Source organism: Gopherus flavomarginatus, chromosome 2, assembly GCF_025201925.1.
Source record: "Gopherus flavomarginatus isolate rGopFla2 chromosome 2, rGopFla2.mat.asm, whole genome shotgun sequence".
Lineage (NCBI taxonomy): Eukaryota > Metazoa > Chordata > Testudines > Testudinidae > Gopherus > Gopherus flavomarginatus.
The window spans coordinates 263,824,201-263,842,807 of NC_066618.1; the positions used below are offsets into that span (position 1 = coordinate 263,824,201).

The 18,607-nt window shown below is 47.2% G+C and overlaps 1 long non-coding RNA gene across 1 annotated transcript in view; it reads left to right on the forward strand.

Moving 5' to 3' along the window:
• The window catches only part of LOC127045436 (uncharacterized), a 45,106-nt gene that overhangs the window by 14,670 nt on the left and 11,829 nt on the right, over positions 1-18,607 (forward strand). The window contains exon 2 of the long non-coding RNA XR_007772709.1: positions 117-207. This is a non-coding gene — a long non-coding RNA (uncharacterized LOC127045436). The remainder of the gene's footprint in view (positions 1-116; positions 208-18,607) is intronic.

Consider the following 18,607-nt stretch of genomic DNA (forward strand, 5'->3'; position numbering starts at 1 on the left):
AGATAAAAAAAAAATCTTTATTTGTCAAAAAAAATTATTACTAGGCATATTAGTACAGAATGTTGAGTAATTCATTTAAACTACAGTACAGAAATGTATTGCCTGTGTTCCCTCAGAAGCAGAGCAAAGGCTTGGAAGAGTCAGGGGTGACAGAGGAGCTGAGGAAGAGAGAAGGAGCCTGGGAGTGAACCTAGAGGGTTGTTGGGTGTGGGTGGGAGCAGTATGGAACTGTTGGTTTTTTGGGGGGCAGGGGGTGGGAGGAATTGTAAGAGTTGGGGAGCCTCCCCTATGCAGATTGTGCTTGACCCCTAGCCTCTCCCATTCAGTCAAGCAAATTTACCACCTGTCCCAGTGTGACCCTGCACCCCATCCTCATGTGGCCCTACAGCCCCCATCCCATTCAGCCCCTGGCTCAATGCTGTCACCTCACTAGCTCCTGAGCTCACGCTCCAGTCTGTGACCCCCCTCCCCCTCAGCAGCTCCTTGTGCCCTGCTCTGTCCATCCCGGGTCTCCTCACCTAGCCCGCTTGTGAGGAACACATCCTTTCTGGCTGTCTGCCCTCTCTTCTGGTGCCACAGCAACCTCTGGTGAGCAAAAGGTGTTAGTGTAGCGCCTCTCCAGCAGAATCTATATTCTGTGGTGGGGAAAAAAGGTTGTGGGGGGGGGAGAGGACATGATTTTGCGCATGTGCAGTGGTACAGAATTCCCACAGGAGTAATGCACAAGGCACTGATATAAATGCATATCTTGCTTCACTGAGTATAAACTGTTAGTGGTTCTATAAATAGGACAAATAAGGGTAGGGACAATGGGCAGTCTTGTCAGGTCCCATATCATAACTCAACAAGTTCTAAATCTATCCTATTTAAGAATGTCTTTGGATAGTTACAAAAACATTCGATAGAAGTCATAAATTATTGGATGAAGTTAAATTACTTTTTTGCAGTACTTGAAAAATCTCATAACCTAAGTTCCCTGTAAGCTGCGTGGTTGGGCGGCTGTCCAGCAGGCTATCAAGTGCCACACAGTTCAGGGGTCCCTCCCCGCACTGCTGTGTGTTGCTTCTGTCTTGGAGCTGCTCCCAGGAGCCTCCTGCTTGCTGTGCAGAGTAGGGGGGAGAGGAGTGCTGATGTCAAGATGTTCCCCTCCCACCATCCCTGTACCCCATCTCCACAGAGCAGGAATATGACAGGGCTCAGAATGCAGGGGGCTTGCTGGCAGCTGCTGCTTTGTCTGAACTTGCTGATGTACTTAAAAGGGTCACTTAAAGTAGGGTCAGCGTACTTAAAGGAGCAATGTGCATCACACACACACACACCTCCCAACACATACATCATGTTGTTGTTACTTCTTTCAAAGTGTGTTTTAGTTTTTTGGCTGCTCTATGTATGTCATAATTTTTATTTCTCTCTTGCACTTAAATTTAATTCTTTGAGGAGTGAGTTCTAAAATGCCTAACCTATCCTGGATGGAGTAATTATCCCTATGGTAACTCTTAAAAAATATGTATTATATCTAAGTTTTTGGTTTCCACTGGTGGCGCACATCTGCACATACCTCAGTATGGTGCACATAATAGAATTCATTTTGCACATAGATGGAAAAAATTACAGGGAACACTGCTCATAATACACAGTCAGAAATGTTTTTGTCATGGAAGGATAAAAGAAGCCTGTATGTTGTATCCTTTGGAGTGGTGTAGGACATTCAGAAGTCTCCTGCTATAATGATTTGTTGATCTGCCATATCTAAAGCCCACTTGATCAATGTGAATTAGGGCTTGATCTTGCCAACACTAATAGCTGAGTTGTCAGCCACCTTGGCTGAAATACAACAGCCTTTAAGCATGACAGAATGATGGGCTTTCATTGAACACAACACCATCTGTCTATACTGTGATCAAATAAGCAAATTTCTTGGCAAAGCGCTAGATGCAAACTCTCTGTTTTTAATATCAAAACCACAATTTATTTGTGATATAGGTGACTTAATCACTGCTATTCTTGACAGCTCGTTTAGTGATCTAAATGCTACAACTGGCATATTGATATGGATTCAAATCCTAGCAGGGACAATTCAGCCTTTCATCCTCCTAAGGCAGATAAATAGACTATTGTCTAGCTACTCTGTTTGTTTAGCTACTCTGTTTATAAATGTGTCTTTTGAGGCCTTAAAATGAAGGGCCTGTCTTCCCTCTTTACCCTAGTGTCCTTGATTTTCACCTCTCTGCCTTGGAGGCATGCAGTATGCTGCACATCACGTCAGAGATGGTTGCATATCAGTGGCATTGTGTGTGTATAAGCCCTGATCCTGCAGTAGTATCACCGTATGTGAACCTCTGCGCCTATGTAAAGCCCTGCTGACTTCATTGTCAGGCACCAGTGTCTGCTTCTGTGGATCCTGTTGCCCCTTTTTGACCTGAGGGGCTAGTCACATTTTGGGGCCCTGAGGTTGTTTCAATTAGAAATAGAAATTGATGGTGTGTGGTATTTTTCTTTGATGCTATCCTGTTTAGCTACAAGGAATGTACAAAGTCCTGCATCAACAAATGCAAAAGGAATCAAAAGCAAAAGGAGCACTTCTTAGCTTCCATCCCCAAGCCTCTTTAGTCAACAGCCTCAAAAGGTCTCCCTGTAGCTTTTCCCGGGGTCAGACTGTGCTTGCAGGTCACTGCTTGGCTTGCTTGCTTTTTGTCTTTCACCTGCTCTCTGTTCTTCGTTTCTGTGCGTTCTCTCACATGTCCATCTGGTCACAGTATCCAGTGGAACTCCTGCCCGCATGTTGCTAGTTTCTAGGAAGACTCTATTAGGCCTTGTTTTTGGTGTGGCCCCTTAACTGACTCTGACAGCTATATTAGAATGCTTTTATTTATCTTAGAATGCTTTTATTGTTTACTTGTATGATTACTTTGTTAAATCTTCCTGGAATTAATTGTTACAAGATGTATTATCTTAGCTCCCAGTATTTGCATTTATCTATTTCAGTTTTTTATTTTTATATTGTTTAATGGTTAGATTGTGTAAACAAATCCTAGTTTTATTAAGATGTAAATGTATAGCAATATCAGTTTTTATCTTTCAAGTGGCTCTTTGTGTCAGTGGAATGGCACTATCTAAATTTAACCATCTGTTTCTATAGCAATGACAGGACAAAGTGATCGTTGTACAAACCCATTTCACCTCACTTCAACCTAAGAACAAGGAAAAGTTGGTGATGGTGTTTGTGGTATGTGCAGAGGGCCTGATCCTGCAGTTCTGCTCAGAGGTTTTCTTGAGCAAGACCCCCTGTGGCTGAGAGGAGTGAGCAGTGGGCAGGCAGAGCCTGGAAGGAAGAGGCGGAGTGAGGGTGGGGGCCTTGAGGGAAGAGGTGTAGAGGGAGCGAAGGGAGGCTGGTGGCTCCCCCACTTCTAGGGAGCTGCTTCTGGCACTACCAAGGTGATGGGCGGGCGCGTCTCCAAAGGGAGGTGATCCATGGCGCATCTGTGGCATTTGCCCTCCTGCATAACCAGCCTTTTTTTTCTTTTTTTTTTTTTTGGTGGGGAGGTTTAGCCTCCCCAAGCCTCTTGTACATGCTGCCCACACACTTGTGACACAAGCCCTTTGTTCTTAGAGACCCTTTGTGAACTGGTTTTCTTTCAGAAAGTGCTGTCAATTTGTGCTTGCAGTGCAAACGCTTGTGTGTGAGGTTGATGGTTTCTAGATAAATGGATTTTGTGCATGTCCAGTCTATGACCTGTGTTTGCAGGTATTAGTGCTAGAAAAGTGCACTTGTAATTTTACACATACAAACACAAGCAAGTTCACAAAAGGAGGGTGGGTTGGAGCCCTTTGAAATTCAGACCTTTGATCTCCCTTGCTTTGAGGTCAGACTTAAACTCAGATCAGTTTTGTGACAACAGAAGGCACTTTGTGCAGGGTGACATTTAATGCTCTAGAGCAGGAAACATCAGTGAATCCTTTCCACCCAAACATGCTTTGTCTGTTTTCTCTCTTCTGTGGAAAAGCAAATGCTGGAATCCCTGAAGTTCCAGAAGTCCATGTGAGTGCTGTTTTGTGAGTGAATTTGCTGGGGTTACCCATAACCTTGTGAACTGAGCTGTGTTGTGTTTGGTATGCCCAGTGGCAGATTATCCAATGAGCCCATGCCCAGTGGCCTTTGCCAATTGGGGAGCCCCAGAAAAATGGGAGCTCCAGCAGAAATCTGTCGTGGGATGGCAGAAGCCCAGAGCCTTGGCAGAAGCCCTTGGACGGGCAGGGGAAGCCCCAGTGCCTTGACCCAGGGCCCCTACAGAAGTGCCAGGTGGGTGGGATGGGGGAAGCCTCAGCATCCAGAGGCTGGCTGTGGCCCCAGGACTGGAGTAGCTCTCACTCCCGGCTCTGTCCTTCCACCAATTGCAGGGGGGCCCCCAGAAAGTGAGTGCACTTCCCCAGCAGACAAGCACCAGGGTGGAGCAGAAGAAGCCCTTGACCCCACTCTGCTCCCTGGCAGCAGTGCCAGGCAAATGGGGCAGGGCAGGGGAAGCCCCAGTGCGTGGACCCTTGGTCCGGCCCTGGGACTTGAGGAGCTCTTGCTCCCTACTGTGGCCTCAGGGCTGGGGGAGCTCTCACTCCGCGCTGCAGCCCCAGGGCCATGGCAGGGGTACAGTGCTTCTCTTGTCTTGGGGTCACAGTGGGTGCGGGGGCAGAAAGGCACAAACAGGAGGTCTACAGTGGGGGGGAAGGGTGGAACGGGGGCAGGACCGCAGGTGGAAGGTGTGGGGAGGGGACTTCCCACTTTTCCTGGCCCAGGGCCTCACGGAACCGTAATCTGCCTCTGGGTATGCCATCAGTTTGAGGTCACAGTTTGTATTGTTTCCTTCTGTGCAGTGAATGAAAGGTGATGAAGTTTATATTGCCTTTTGAGAGCAGCGGTAGGCTTTGTGGATGGACGCCATGCTGTCATAGCTATACTAATACATCATCTAGGTTAAAGAATTTGCGGGAGGTGGGGTAGAGAAACAAAAGAATGTAACTTCAATTTATACAATCGGGATTTCTTGAGGTCCCAGAGGGGTTTGTAATTAGTTCAATGAAACAACAGCTAAAGAGGGATTTTTTTTTTAACCATTTTACCACAAAAGCATGTACTTGAAGATGCTTCTTATAACATGAGACTACAGTCCTCTTGAGCGCCTATAATTCTTTATCTTAACACATTATGTATGTTAAGGATGCTATCTCTGCTATTGTAGTGGGTTCTGTAGCTTTACTGCTAGGTTCTACCAAGTCTCATTCATATATAGCATGTGTGTACGTGTGTGTGTGTGTGTGTGTGTGTGTATAATATATATATAAACTGTTTGAACAGAGTTTGGCTCTGCTCATGCCAGCCAGCCTTGGAGGGAGCTGTGTTCAACTAAATTGAACAGCTGTGGAATGCAGCTTCTACAGTATGGATTGGAATTATTATGGGCTATGCCTTGTATGTGATTCTATACATGTAACTTCCTATCTTTTTTTTTTTTTTTTTTCCACACTAACTCTGGCCATCGCAAACTAAATGTGCAATTTTATTATGGTCAGTGCAATATCTGGTAATTCTGGCATAATGCCCCTTACTGGTTCTCTGGGCTCTACATTCTGGACTGCTTGAGAGTTTAGAAATCCTTTAGCCAACTTTACCCATGTTAAATGAACAATTGATATGGATTACAACAGGGGTTGGCAACCTTTCAGAAGTGGGGCGCCGAGTCTTCATTTATTCACTCAAATGTAAGGTTTTGCGTGCCAGTAATACATTTTAACATTTTTAGAAGGTCTTTCTCTAAGTCTATAATATATAACTAAACTATTGTTGTATGTAAAGTAAACAAGGTTTTTAAAATGTTTAAGAAGCTTCATTTAAAAGTAAATTAAAATGCAGAGCCCCCCGGACCGGTGGCCAGGACCCAGGCAGTGAGAGTGCCACTGAAAATCAGCTCGCGTGCCACCTTCGGCACCTGTGCCTTAGGTTGCCTACCTCTGGATTACAACCTGTGAGAGGCTCTGTGGTTTAATGCTCTTCCTGGTACTGTGACCACTCAGAATTCATTTAAAAACCTGTACTCAGAATTCCTTTCAGTAAATATTTGTTTTTGTGTGTGACACATAAAACAGTTAGTCCATTTCTCTCACAGCTGCCTCTGTGCCTTTGTCTATATCACCCCTGCACAAGGAAGGTAGAGTTTTTTCAAAGCTGTTTGAAGATTTGGATGCTCAGTTCCCATCCATTTAAACTGAGTATCCAGATAGGGTGGTGTGTGTGTGTGTGTGTGTGTGTTGTGTTTTTTTGTTTTTTGTTTTGTTTTTTCCAAAACTGCTTAACCTGAGCCACAATGCTCTGGCTAGCCTAGTTCACCAGGAAAAAAACCTCTCCTCATTAGTATCCCCTCTAAACCAGTGGTTTTCAAACTGTGGGTCATGATCCCAGTATTGAATTGCAGAATGTAAGGTACTGGGTCACAGCGGCTTTGGTCAGCACCGCCGACTGGGCGTTAAAAGTCCCGTTGGTGGTGCTGCCCAGATAAGGCAGGCTAGTTCCTACCTGTTCCAACACAGCGCTGTGCCCCAGGAGCAGCCAGCATCAGGTCCGGCTCCTAGGCGGGGGGGCTGCCATGGGGCTCCATGTGCTGCTCCTGCCCCAAGCACTGGCTCCACACTCCCAGACAATGGGAGCTGGTGGGGGCAGAGCCTGTGGGCGAGAGCTGCTTGTGTGCCTCCACCTGGGAACCGGACCAGCTGCTGGCCACTTCTGGGGCACAGGGTGATTGTGGTTCCAGGACAGGCGAGAAGCATGCCTCTGAACCCCAGCTGCGCTGTTGACTGGGAGCTGCTGGAGGTAAACCCATGCCCCAGCCCTGAGCCCTCTGTTGCAACCCAAACCCCTAATTCCCAACCCCAGCCCAGAGCCCTGACCCCCTCCTGCATTCCAACTCTCTCATCCCAAGCCTAGAGCCTGCACCCCCTGCCCTGAGCTGCCCCCCAAAACTCTGAACCCCTCATTCCTGGTCCCGCCCTGCAGCCCTCACCCCCGCATCTCAAACCTCTGCCCCAGCCCTGAGCCTCTCTCACTCCTCAAATCCCTCATCCCCAGCTCTGTTTGGTCACAGGCATTAACGATTTTCTTCAGCTGGGTTGCCTGAAAAATGAAAACCACTGCTCTAAACACTCCCTTCTTCTGCACTGCCACAAGAAGTGAATGAAAATGCTTTAAAACAGATTATAACGCCCCCTTCCACCCACAACTGTTCCTCCATCTAGCCCTGCTCTTTCCTGTCTGCGTTGGTGGGTAAGGTCTTTGAAGCAGAGTCTGTCTGAGTTCCGCATATTATACAGCAGCAAGTCCATTGTCAGCAGCAAGCAAATCATAGTAATATACCATTCTAAACTGACAAGAGGTAATATCTGTTGTTGGACCAATTTCTGTTGGTGAGCTCGAAAGCATGTCTCTCTCTCCAACAGAAATTGGTCCAATAAAAGATATTACCTCACCCCCCTTCTCTCTCTCTCTCTCTCTCTCTCTCTCTCTCTCATCTCCTGGGACTAACATCGCTACAACACTACCACACACATTATAAACTACAGATTAAGCATCCAGAAAACCCTTTTCCCCCCTGTTGATTCCTCTGCTGTAAAAATACATGTCAGGCTTCTTGCCTAAATGAGAACACCACGTAGCACTGCCAAATACAACACAAGGCAGAACTATGTAGACAGAGTTATGTAGGTGAAAGGGCCTGGGAGTCCTGTTTACTACACTAGCACTTATTATCCATCCTGGGACGCTATCATGTTGCATCGCCAGTTTTATTATTGCAGCATAGTGAAGACCTTGTTTACGGCAGTATTATTTGATGAGTGTGTTTGTTTTTGGTAGTTTCTTGTGTCTCAGAAAGGACTGTTTGAAAGGTGGAATATCTGTAACTATGAGGTCTATTTCCAGACACGCTGAGAGGAGGACCCAGGATAATGGTTCAGCTAGTCTTGGTGTGAGTGAACAAACAATCACAGAGATGGACCCATCCAGCTCTGGGAAAATGGATGCAAAAGTGGATTTTTTCCTAATGGTTTATCCCGTTACTTCTTAATTCTGGCCTAAGTGGAAGTCACCATGGTGAAGTAGATTGCTGAGCATACAGCCAATTGAACGGGAATCGAAGGTGCTCAGCACCTTGCAGGAATGGGCCCTCTGCTGGTGCTATTGTTGCTATGTTGTAACTATGTTTGGCCAGTGTTTCCATTTTAAACTCCATTTCTTCAAGGTAGAAATTAGCTTGGACCTTAGCATACCCAGTGCAAGGCCTAGTGTGAACACTTTTTTTAAAGTAAGGGGCCTGATTCTGATCTCCCTTACTCTGTTATATGATATGGCTATATCCATTTGTTTTTTCCCCTCTAATACAGAACAGAAATATTTACTGAACATTTCTACCTTTATCAGAAGTAAGCCATTATAGTCCATGGTGTCATATCAATCTGTCCATTTCACTAGCATCTGAGGAGGAGGTAGTTAAACAGTTGCTACTGAAGTTAGACTCTTAAAATCAGCAGATCTGGATAACTTGCATACAAGAGTCTTAAAAGAGCTGGCTGATCAGCTTGCTGGACATTAATATTGCTATTCAATAAATCTAGGAAACTGAGGAAATTCCAGAAGACTGGAAGAAAGCACATGTTGTGCCAGTATTTAAAAAGGGTAACTGGGATGACCCAGATAATTATAGGCCTGTCAATCTAATATGAACCCCAGGCAAGACAATGGAGTGGCTGCTATGGGACTCAGTAGTTAAAGGAGGACAATAAATTATGGAAAATAGATCCTGTCAAATTAACTTTTCTTTCTTTTCTTTTCTTTTTTTTAATGAGATTTCATGCTTGGTTGATATAATATACTTAGGCTTTTGTACTACATGACATTTTGATTTGGGGGGAAAAACTAGAATGATATAAAATTAACGTGCCACATCACATGTTAAATGGACTAAAAATTTACATTTTGAGACCTATCAATTAGCAACTATAAAGAGAGAATCCTCATCATCAAGTGCATGTGTTTCCAGTGGGGTCCCGCTGGGATTGGTTCTTGGCCCTATGCTAGTTAACATCTTTATTAATTACTTGGAAGAAAACATAAAGTTTACAGATAACCCCAAAATTCAGGGAGTTGTAAATAATAAAGAGGACAAGTCAGTAATACAGAGTAATCTGGATCTCTTGGTAAGCTGGGTGCAAGCAAATGTGTAGTTTGGTTTTTTTTTTTGTTTTTTTTTTTTTTTAATACAGCTAAATGGTGAAACCACTCCTGGAATACTGTGTCCAGTTCTGGTTCCACAATTCAAGAGGGATGTTGAACATTGGGAGAGGGTTCAGAGAGGAGCAATGAGATTGATTAAAGGATTAGAAAGCATGCATTTATAGTGATAGTCAGGGAGCTCAATCTACTTAACTTAATAAAAAGGTTAAGGGGCAACTTGATCACATGGTATATTAGTACTTGCACGTGAAAAAAAATTTTTGATGATGGATTCCTCAGTCTGGCAGAGAAAGGCATAACATAATTGAATGGCTGGAAGCTGAAGCTTGACAAATTCAGACCGGAAATAAAGGCCACGTCTACACTACCTGCTGGATCGGCAGGTGGTAATCGATCTATCAGGGATCAATTTATTGCATCTCGTCTAGACATGATAAATCGATCCCTGAATCGACACCCATTCTCCACGTCGGCAGGAGTAAGCGGAGTCAACAGGGGAGCCGCAGTGGTAGACTTGCCGCCGTGAGGACGGCCAGGTAAGTTGAACTAAGATACTTCGACTTCAGCTACACAAATAGCATAGCTGAAGTTGCGTATCTTAGATCAATTTTTCTCCCCCGCCCCCCCCCCACCAGTGTAGACCAGCCCAAAGTGTAAATGTTTAACAGTGAGGGTAATTCATCAATGGAACAATTTACTAAGGGTTCTGGTGGCTTCTCCACCACTGACAATTTTTCAGTCAAGATTGGATGTTTTTTTTTTTTTAAGAGAGATGCTGTGGGAATTATTTTGGGGAAGTTCCAAGGCCTGTGTTATACAGGAGGGCAGACTAGACCAGGGGTGGGCAAACTTTTTGGCCCGATGTCCACATCTGGGTATGGAAATTGTATGGTGGGCCATGAATGCTCACAAAATTGGAGGTTGGGGTGTGGGTTTGGGGGTGAGGACTCCGGCTGGGGGTGTGGACTCTGGAGTGGGGCTACAAATTAGTTCAGGGTGTGGGAGGGGGTTCCAGGCTGGGGCAGGGGTATGAGCAGGGGAGTGAGGGCTCTGGGGTGCAGAAGGGTGGGACCAAGAGGTTCGGAGGGCGTGAGGGGGATCAGGGCTGGGGCAAGGAGTTTGGGCACGGGAGGTGGTGAGGGGAGGAGGCTCCAGGCAATGTTTACCTCAAGCAGCTCCCAGAAGCAGTGGTATGCCCCATCTCTGGCTCCTACGTGGAGGACCCCAAAAGGGTAGACCAAAGCTTGAGCCCACCCAACCCCAAGGGGGCCAAAGCCTATGCCCCACCGCTCTGGGCAGGGAAGGCAAGCTCAAGCTCAAGGGCTTCAGACCCTAGTTAGGAGGCCTGCAACCTGAGCCCTGCCACCCAGGGCTGTAGCCCTTGGGCTTTGACTTCGGCCCTGGGCAGTGGGGTTTGGGCTTCAACCCTGGGCCCCAGCAAATCTAAGCCAGCCCTGGTGACCCCATTCAAAGGGGGTCATGACCCACAGTTTGAGAACTGCTGTGCTAGATCTTGAGACAAAGCTCTGTTGCTTTCTATCAGAGGCTTTAGCCATTTTCATCTTAGCTCATTATAAAATGAGCTTCTTAACACAGAGCGGCACATACCCTCAACTTTACCCTTCGCATGTGGGCTTAATCTCAAATCATAGTCTCTAGCCTGGAGTCTGCAATTATTTTGTTCAAAAAATAAAATAAAATTGATAATTCTGCATCTTGTGTTAACACTGGAAGGATGAGCATCCTATATGAGATTCTACAGGTGAACCAGTGACTTTATGGGGAAATGTCTTAAAAGAATATTGGTGGTCTTGAATACCTCTGTCATGAGAAAGCAAGGAGATGTAAAGTGAAGTTTCCGTGTAAAAACAAAATACTTCATGAAAGTGACTCAAAGAGCTCGGAGTCATCCTCTACCAGTGTGTGCCCTTGCATGCTGGCTAGATTAATTCTGCTAAGGGCTTCAAGGAGTTTGAAGCCCGGGGCTGGAGGCAACTTGGGCCAGATCCTGGGGTACTGCATGGCCACTTTGCATCACATTGCTTTCAGGTTCTGTTCCCAAAGTCGGTAAAACTGACCATGGGAGGATCACCCTGTGCAGGGGGATCATCCAGTGGCATTTAATGTGACATAGGAGCTGCTATCTTGTCCCCTAGCTCTCTGCTGTTGGCATAAAGGGCATGACTGGAGCTTTCCTGTGTCCTCCTGAGCCCTGGCTGTGTGTTGGCCCTGTGGACTCAGGTATGCTGAGGGAAAATGGCCTGGAACACAGCCAGTTTGGAATCAAGAGAGCAGAAAGGTCACCTTCTCCCCATTTCTGAGCTGCCCTGGGTACTGCCTGGCTGTAGCTGAGGAATCAAGATTTGGGCTTTTCAATCCTGTATGTTTGCATTCTTCCACAACTGTCTTGTAAGTACCAGATGTTCTTCTTCGAGTGCTGTCCCTGTGGATGCTCCACTGTAGGTGACGGTGCGTCCCGGCACCGTTGAGTGGAGATTTTCGGTAGCAGTGCCTGGTTGGGACGCATGTATTCAGTTGGTATCTCCCGTCTTGCTGGAATCTTCCTGAGCGCATGTGTTCTGCACCCTCCTCAGTTCCTTCTCAACCGTCCTCAGCCGAAGACGGGACTTAGAGCAGTGCTGATTCTCTTCCCTGGTTTTTGAAGGAAACAATTACAAAGAACAGAAATAGTTAGTTAGTAACATCCCAGTTGTTTCCCTTCCTTTAGAATAGTTACTTTAGTTTAAAAAAAAATATTCCCCTCAAGTTTGTCTCCCACCAAGACACTCTCCCCTGACATTACTAGTGCAATAATGCTGGGGGCTTCAGGATTCAAGAAATGTGCTTCCTGTCAGGAATTTATGCCAATGTCCGATGGACACTTACGCTGTGTGAAGTGCCTTGGCGAGACACACGTCCCTGCCAAGTGTGTCCACTGCACAAGCCTCAAAACCAGGGCTCGTCCTGACAGGAACCTGTGGCTGAAACTGCTTCTCATGCAGAAATCCCTGCAGCCGCCTCTGGAGACAGGTAATGGCAAACCCGCTCCCTCACGCTCCCAGGCCAGGTCCAAATGACCTGGAGCATGGCTTCACCCTCTCTGGAGCAGAGGCAAGAAGCTCTGCAGCCGCCTGTGGAGCAGGGCAGTAAACCAGCTCCCTTGCCAGGTCAGAACCGACCGGGAGCCCAGCTTCACCCTCTCACGTGAAGAGGCAGGAAGCCCTAATGTCTCCTCTCAGAGACACTCAAGAGGGGAAAGACTCCTGCAGGGTCTTTACCCTTGGTCCTGTCAGCACCAAGAGCAGGCAACTCTAACTGCCCCTGTACTTTACAAGCAACTCTCATGGGGCTCTAAAGCAGGGACCTGACTTCCCGCAGCGTGAAGCTCTCCTCGGCACTGGCACCGGTTCCCCCGGCACCGACAATGGACTCGGTGCCGACAACGCATTCCACCCCAGCACCGAGCAGATTCAGACCTCCTGCGGGGCTCTCGACTCCTGCCAAAGTGAAACTAAAATCACTCTGGGCTTCTGCTCAGACTTCACGCTCTGCAGCACACCAGCCTAGGGAGCAGCAGGATATCTCTGTGGCCCCTAAGCCTGGCTCTCCCCTTTTTTCACTGATTCCACTCATACACAGGGTTCTACGCAACATCACGGAGGACAAGGCTCAGGTCATACATATTGCCTCAGCTTGGCCCAAGCAGACATGGTATTCTTACCTGCTACGCATGTCCATCCGTCCTCCCAGTACTCTTCCCCAACAGACCACATCTCCTTTCCCAGAACTGCAGTCGGCTTCTTCATCTGCAGCTCTGGAAACTCCATCTGACGGTGTTGTTCTTTCATAGTTTCAGTCCCACAAATTAGCCTGCTCAGAATAGGTCCAACATGTTCTCCTGCACAGTAGAAGGGACCCCACTCCTAAGACTTACCTGTGAAAGTGGAAATGCTTCTCCATCTGGTGCTCCCACAGATGCCTAATACCCCAGACTGCAACCCTCCCTGACATCTTAGACTATCTTTTTGAACTAAAACAGGACTGCTTTTTACTCAGTTTTATCAGAGTACACCTCGCAGCCCGTACCACCTTCCATGACACTCTGGATGGCTATTCACTTTTACAGCCCCACCATGAAACGCTTCCTCATGGGCCTGCAAAATCTCTACCCTGAGATTCATTCACTGGTAGCCTCCTGAAGTCTCAACCTCGTTCTCCGCGCTCTTATGAAATCCCTTTTCGAGCCCCTGGCCACCTCATCCCTGCTCCACATGTCCAGGAAAGTGGCTTTCTTGGTTGTCATAACATCAACAAGAAGGGTTGGTGAAATAAGTGCCCTGATGGCCTACCCTCCCTACACCATTTTCTCTCAACACAAGCTTACCATACAAACCCGCCCCAAATTCTTCCTCAACGTGGGGTCTACCTTCCACCTTAACCAGTCAATACACTTACCTGTATTCCATCCCAAACTTCGCATGACTCCACAGGAAGCTGCATCACATACTCTCGATGTCCAATGGGCTCGTGCGTTCTATCTTCTCAGAACTAAACTATTTCATGAATTCCCTAGGCTTTTGTTTCTGCTACCAAGAGATCAAAGGGTGACGCTATCTCTAAGCAAAGACTCTCCAAATGGATCTCCGTCTGCATCAGATCTTGCTATCAGACCCAGAATGTTCAACCACCAGAGGGTGTTAAGACTCATTTTACTAGAGCAATGTCAACATCCATTGCCTTCTTCCACAGCATACCTGTTACAGACCTATGCAAGGTGGCCATGTGGACATTTGACCACACATTTGCCAAACGTTATGCTATCACATGGGATACCACGGCAGACACCATAGTCGGCCATATGGTACTGTCTACCTTTGTTCCTCACACAACTCCAAAATCCCACCAACCATAGTGGGTACTGCTTCACATTCACCTACAGTGGAGCACCCACAGGGACAGCACTCGAAGAAGAAGAGAAAGTTACTCACCTTGCAGTAACTGAAGTTCTTCGAGATGTGTGTCCCTGTGGGTCCTCCACTCCCTGCCCTCCTTCCCTCTACTTTGGAGTACTAGTATGATTTCTCCATGGTAGAGAAGGAACTGAAGGTTCCGCACTCAGGAAGATTCCAACGAGATGGGAGATACCAACTGAGTGTGTGCGTCCCAACCAGGCACTGCTACCGAAAATCTCCGATCAGTGGCGCCGGGACGCACCATCACCTACAGTGGAGCACTCACAGGGACACACATCTCGAAGAACTTCAGTTATTGCAAGGTGAGTAACTTCTGCTGAGGACATTATGCAAGATTTAATTGGCAAGTAAGCTGGAATTATTTGGCAAGGATTTCAGGTGAATTTTAACATCTTAAATTGCTAACCCCCAAACTGTTCACTTCTCCAAAGGGCTTTCCTTTGAAGAAGTCCCAATGCTGTAGGGGAATTTGCCCTGGCCTTGCATGGGAGGAAGGCAGGAGGAGCTGAGAGTAAACAGAAGAGGTAGAGCATTGTTGGGCCTAGAGACAGCTACCATTTTGGCTCATAGTAGGGGCTAAACTGAGACCTTCACAGTGGACAGCATGAGTTTCTACAGCTTGAGCTGAGCTGAAGAGCCAGTGTGTATAGCTGGGGCTGTAAGACTCATCTCCTCCGTGGATCAGGCACAGAGGGGGACATGGAACACATACCAACCAGTGAGTTCCACTTGCTCCCCGTGTGTTGAGGTGCTCAGGGAAGGATTGTGCCCCTTGAACGCAGGGGTGAAAGTAACTTACAGGATTTACCGGTACTGCTGGAGTCCTGAGGAGGGCGTGGCCTCATCCAGAAGAGGCATGGCCTCTCAAGATTGAAAGGCCCTGGGGCACCAGCTGTGGCTGGGAGAGCCAGGGCCTTTAAATCAGCCAGAGGCTTCCAGCTGAAGAGGTGGCTGGGAGCACCCCAGGGCTCAGGGGCAAATTAAAGGGCCCGGGCCTCTGGCCATCGGGGGGAACCCCGAGTTTTGCGGGGCTGGGGCAGGAATTTAAAGGGCCCAGAGCTCCTGCCACTGAGGGGTGCCCTGAGCCCTTTAAATCCTGGCCCCAACCTGGCTGCCAGAGCCGTGACTGGGATTGAAAGGGCTCTGGGCTGCCCGCAGCTGCAGGCAGCCCAGAGCCCTTTCAATCCCTGCCGTGGAAGCCAGTGCAGTCCAGCACAGTTTACTGGCTCTTGCCGGTACGCCGTACCTGACTGGACCGGCTTAACTTTCACCTCTGCTTGAACGCTTCCTGATGCTCTGCCCCCTGCAGAGGCCAGTGACAAAATGCAATAATTGGGCCCTGAATTGTTTTGACTGGTTGTGTGGAGATCGATCAAAGTTGCAGACACTGAGCTATATGGGCACATGGATCTGTTGAATCGCAGACATGTGGGGCTTGACTATAGGTGGGGCATGTCAGGTAATGCACAATATGCAGGCTCCACTAATAGCATGCGCACAGGATGGTGTGCTCTCTGTGTGTTTCACTGTATACACATGAGGGGGGCTTGCTGTGTACTAAGGGCATGGCATTCTTGGAGGTATAGCATTGTCCTTTGCTTTGCTGCTGAGCAGTGTGCATTCTGAGATTTCTCACTGTGCATTGTAGGATGCAAAGCAGAAGCCAGATATGTTTACTTTTTGGAAAAAAAAACAAACCCCAAAACACCTATGTTTCCTCTGTCTCCACTCTGTCCTTCCCTTTTGGGCGGTCTAGCACCACTTCTGAATTGCTGTCAGCCCACACAGACCCAGCAATGCTCTGCACTCCTATGCTGGCAACTTTGAATGTGCATAAGCAGTTTGGGCTGTATTAGAGCTCTCAATGCTGGATAAATTTGGCTTTGGATTTCACCCATTGAATAAGTGATGTGGCATCAGCAGCTCCTCAGTAGTAGGAGATTCAGGGGCAGAAGAGGAGGACGCTAAGCAACTGACAGCAGAGGAATGGTTCCTGGAGCAGCTTCATGCTGTGCAGGGCAGTTTCTGGGCTTGGGGAAACCAGTGTGGATTGGACATTCTGCAGACCTGGAACAAATAGCAGTGTAGGGAGAATTTCAGGATGGGAAAGGCAGCCTTTTTGGAATTATATGCTGAACTAACCCCGGAGCTGCAGCAGCAGTGAACCAATATGAGCTGTCCCATACCTGTGATCAGTTGGGTTGTCCTTGCCATCTGGGAACCAGTCCCCCCCGAAATGCTACTGTTTCATAGCTAACCAATTCAGCATGGGGAGGGGCCATTGTCATATAGGCATGTGCTGCCATGGAAAAGGTACTGCTGGATTGGGTTAAAGTTTTGGTAATGTTCAGGAAGTGACTAATGGCTCTGTACACATGGGCTTCCAACATTGTACTGGGATAATTGATGGGACCCATGCACTTATTTGCCCACAAACCTCCCTCCCCTATCAGGGATCAGAATTTATAAACTGAAAGGGTCATTTCTCAATGGTGCTCCAAGGGCTTGCAGAACACCATGGGCAGATCTAAGGTCAGATGCTTGCTGGTCTGGAAAGATCCATGATGCTATGATCTTTCAGAACTCCACTCTGTATACCTTAGTGGTGAAAGGACTGCTTGCCACCAGAAACACTATGGACCTTCGTGGTGTGGACACTGCTCATTATCCTGGGAGACATGGCTTGTCCTCTTGGTTCCCTGGCTAATGAAGCCATTCATAGGACACTTGTTCAACTACTGTCTCAGTAGTTGCAGAATGACCGCGGAACATGCATTTGGTTGTTTGTAAGGAATGTGGTGCTGTTTGTGGAATAGGTTGGAAGCAGCAGGAAAAAAGTGCCACAGATCATAGCAGCATGTTGTGCTTTGCACAATGTTTGTGAGAAAAAGGGGGAGAGTTTTAGCGATGAGTGGGAGACTGAGGTGCAGACACTTGCTCAGCGGTTTGAGCAGCCAGCAAAGTGTCCAGCAGAAAATGGAAACAAGACAGGACAATTTTGTCAAGGATGCCTATTGTTCCTACATTGAGTCTCAAGCCTGAAACTGTGCGGCTGTACATCCAGCTGTTAACCCGCAGGGAGGGCTGGGTGGATTGTGAGCAGTTTTGTGGTGTTTATGGGCACTAGCGGTGCAGTGTTGTGGCGGTCCTTATTTTACCTCATTTCTTTGCCTAGTAATCTTGTAAAATGGTATGAGTTATATAAAGCATAATGAATTTGTGTTATGTGCCTTGATCCCTTATGAACTTTTCTTTTTATAATAAAAACACTGAGAAATTCAAACTATTACGTAATAAGCAAAACAGAAACCTATAAATGAAACCATAATGAAACAGTATGTTTGTTTTTTAATGCATTGTTTCATAATTGAAAAATCTATTGTCTAACTACAAAGAAACCTCTAATTAAAACGATAGTCAAAACATTTAAAGTGCAACAGTACACTGCATGGCTTGAAGTCACAGGCGAGCTTTACATTTTGCCTCTGCCACTTCTTATTCATGGGTCTTATGGTGTTGAATGGTGAGGCTTGAAGTTACCAGGGCAGTAGAGGTCTCTAAAGAGCTGGGCCGGCAGGTACAACTGTTATCAGAGCCCTGAGCTTGGGTCTATGAGGGGAATGGCCTCTGAGAGCTCTCCTGTGGGGTATAGCAGGGAGGAGTTACCAGCGCTCCCACTATCCTGTGTTGTCCGTGGGCTGCAGAACATGACTGGGTCCTGGTTTACAACAGTGCAGTGCATGCTGCCCTAACAGCAATATATGTTGTAACACAGCATTTTGGCTTTGTGTTGTATTCAGGAGCTGCCTCTGCATCTCCCTGTCGTCTTTGGTACAGTCTTTGGCCACGGCAATACTGTCTCTGGCAACTGCAATGCTTTGAATCCCACAATGTCATTGGCCACTCCTGGAATCTCTGAAGAGTTCCCTGTCTGTTTCCCTTTCCATTCTCAACAACTACCTCCACCACTTTTTTTGGGGGGGGGAGGAAGGTGGGGGGGCGGGAAGGGGCAGTTGTTTTGGACTTTGCAGTGATGTCCATGAAGTTATCATGAGTTTTTTGTTTTCTCCCCCTTGGGTTAGCCAGCAGCTCAGCCATTGATAAAGGCCCTGTCCTCGAGGGTCTGGCCAGTTCTGTGGCTGAGGGAGTATTTAGAAGAGCGGAAAAAATTCACAAGTGATTATTGTTCATATTCTAGGGAAGCTGTGATAGCATTTTTAGCGTAAATTTCTGCCTTTACCTCCCTGAGAGTCTTCCCATCCTTGGGGGAGCCGGTGAGAGATGTGTGCTTTGGGATTTGTTTTTGCTGTTGTGCATTGGAGGTGGGGACATAGGCCGGGTTGGGAATTATGTTCCGAGTCTG